The sequence below is a fragment of the Galeopterus variegatus genome, unplaced genomic scaffold (assembly GCF_000696425.1).
Source record: "Galeopterus variegatus unplaced genomic scaffold, G_variegatus-3.0.2 Scaffold14954, whole genome shotgun sequence".
In the NCBI taxonomy this organism is placed as follows: domain Eukaryota; kingdom Metazoa; phylum Chordata; class Mammalia; order Dermoptera; family Cynocephalidae; genus Galeopterus; species Galeopterus variegatus.
Window position 1 is genome coordinate 20,736 of NW_007741065.1, and position 2,984 is coordinate 23,719.

A 2,984-nucleotide genomic window follows, 5' to 3' on the forward strand; every position below is an offset into this window, starting at 1 on the left:
ATTCCACTCTCGTTATTTCAGGAAGAACTTTTAGAAGAACGAGCTAAAGAGATTCTGAGACCAAATGCCAAGCTACTTAGGGATCTGGAAACCAGGATCTGGACCCATGAAATGTGGGTGTCTCATTAGCCTACAAGAGAGGAGAGTTAACGGGAATGTTTGGGTACCAGGAGGCAACAGCGGGTTATTCTGTGTAGCTGCAGAGAGAGGGTAGTGAGAGGTGGGCACACACCTCCTGTAAGGGGAGAACACCTGCCACCTGCCTCTGGGGCAGCAGGAGCCAGCCGGCCATGCCAGGAGCGAGCAGCTTGTTGAAAGTGCTCAGCCCAACCAAGCTTGTTTCTTAGAAAAGACTGGAAAGGATCCCTGTATCAGCCTAGTGGATGCACAGAACAGCACAAAGGCAATAATTCTCTTATTTCACATAATTGTCCTAAAAGCCACTGAAATTACTATGATACAGCACCTCATGCTATAATCATGTGTTAGTGACTTGGGAGGTTCTTTTGTATCACGTGTTACCCATTAGGAACATAAATGACCCTTTAGTCAGCACACACGAAAAGGACAGGCTGGTACCATCCCTGTAGAGAAAAAGAAAGCCAGATAGCAGGTTTGTGATTTGTACTTTATTTTAAATTTGAACATAACTGAAATTTGCAGCTCTCAGCAATGTGGTCGAATGTGTAGACGTGACTATTTTAATTCCTGTTGGATTAAAAATTTTATAAATATTTATTCATTCTATTCACTGTTTTTCCAAACCTGGCTATCCGCATTTGTTGGTAACAATAGAAGTTTTTCAATGTAAGAGCATCTTAGAAAACTTGATCAATATTCCATAAAAGTATTTACCATTTATATCTTTAAACAAATGCAGAAACATAGGAATGTGGGTGTCAATTTGCTTTCACAATAACAGCACCAAAAGTTGATTGTTTTGTGACGATGGCTTTATTTTCACTGCATCTGAGTTGCGTTTTAGGAGGAAAAGCTCACCGGTCTGGACCTAGAAGCGGGGAGAGAGAGACGGCTCCTGTGAGGTGTGGCACGTGTTGGAGGGACATGTGCTGAACGCCAGCATGCTCAGGTGATACGTGCCCCTCTGTCTCCGCAGTGCTTCGTTTGACTCCATGGTCCGGCTGTGGGATGTGGAGCGAGGAGTGTGTATCCACACGCTGACCAAACACCAGGAACCTGTCTACAGTGTCGCTTTTAGCCCTGACGGGAAGTACTTGGCCAGCGGCTCCTTTGACAAGTGTGTCCATATCTGGAATACTCACGTAATCTCCTGACCCTCGGGGTTGAGTACTTTGCAAAGTAATGCCCGAGTAGCTGTGTTTGCAGTGACCCGGGCTCAGAACAGCCACTAGGGAACTGGCGCTCAGGAATGAGCTGCCGCCCCCCACAGAGAGCCCAGGCCCAGGCTGTCTGTCCGGCTCCGCCTGGCTGCGCTCTTGCCTGGGACAGACACCCAGGGCCACTCCCTCCCCGGGAAAGGTGTCTGCTTCTGCTGTCCTCAGGGCTCACAGCTCCAAGCAAGACACCTTGGAGGAGCCACCACCTTCTTTTCCCCTTTCTGAGCGGCTCCCCGCTGTCCCCGAGACCCGTGCAGCTCCTGGGCGGGTGGCCGGGCTGCACCCCGTGTGGTAAGCGCCAGTCACTGTGCTTTCTCTGCAGAGTGGCAGTCTCGTCCATAGCTACCGAGGCACCGGCAGCATCTTCGAGGTGTGCTGGAATGCTCATGGGAACAAAGTGGGCCCCAGCACCTCCGATGGCTCCGTAAGCAGCGCTAGAGTTAGCAGGGGCGGGTGCAGGGTCGGGGAGAGCCGGGGTGGCACTCGGCAGGGTTCAGCTCGTGCGCAGGGACTGCTTGCCGTGGCCCCACATCGGAGAGTGGCCCTCGCTTCAGCCCTTGCAGAATGTTCTTCTGGTCAACATTTCCTGGATGAAATTGGGGTGCTCTGCCCCTCTGAGGACATTAGGCAATACCTGGAGGCCTGTTGGGCTGTCACTGCTTGGGGGGTGGGAGGCTCCTGGCATCTCCTGGGTGGAGCCCAGAGATGCAGCACAACCTCCTCCCATGCACAGCACAGCTTCAGCCCTTGCAAAGTGTCCTTCTGGTCAACATTTCCTGGATGAAATTGGGGTGCTCTGCCCCTCTGAGGACATTAGGCAATACCTGGAGGCCTGTTGGGCTGTCACTGCTTGGGGGTTGGGGGGCTCCTGGCATCTCCTGGGTGGAGCCCAGAGATGCAGCACAACCTCCTCCCATGCACAGCACAGCATTGACCTCGAAGGCCAGGGTTCCCAAATGTTCTCGGAGGCCTTGCACTTAGGCCTAAGCTGCCACCTACCTTGCCATGTAGGCATCTGGCTGTGGCTACTGCTGCTGGCACTGTCACTCTGCCACATCGACCTTAGTCCTGGCCGCGGTGTTTCCCCCAGTGCTGTTTGCTTGAGTTTGGTTGGTCAGGTGCTCAGACACTAGCCTGTTCTTGGAGCTTCTCTGACCTTCATGACTGTGTTCCAGTAAAACTTTATTCACAAAAATCGGTGGTTGGCCACCGTCTACTGACCCCTGCTCTAAAGGCACATTTGTGTTGTCTCTCAAGATAACAGGTGCTCTGTCTTTCCTTCCAGGTGTGTGTTTTAGATCTGTGGAAGTAAACACAAAATATAGAAAAACTCACAAGTTGTAGTGGACCAGCAGAGAACGTGTGGGGTCGTGGCCCTGTCCAGACACCGTTCTGTCAGCTCCAAAACTGTACGGACTTGACTTGCGTTAGAGTGGACTTGGAAATCAACTCGTCCCTGGCCACAGGAGTCTATATGTTTTCGTAACCTTCATGGAGAAGTTCCAAAACAAACAAGCAAAAACAAAAGCATGAACACAGTCACATCAGAGGGGGAGGAGTGGCCTCCAGCCAGGACCTTCAGCCCAGGAAACAGGAAGCTAGACGTGCCTGGTGTGGTTTCCATCC

At 51.7% G+C, this 2,984-nt stretch overlaps 1 pseudogene; it reads left to right on the forward strand.

The window, feature by feature from the left end:
- LOC103582116 overlaps positions 1 to 2,670 on the forward strand; it is a 10,347-nt pseudogene extending 7,677 nt beyond the window's left edge.
- Positions 2,671 to 2,984: the final 314 nt, after the last annotated feature.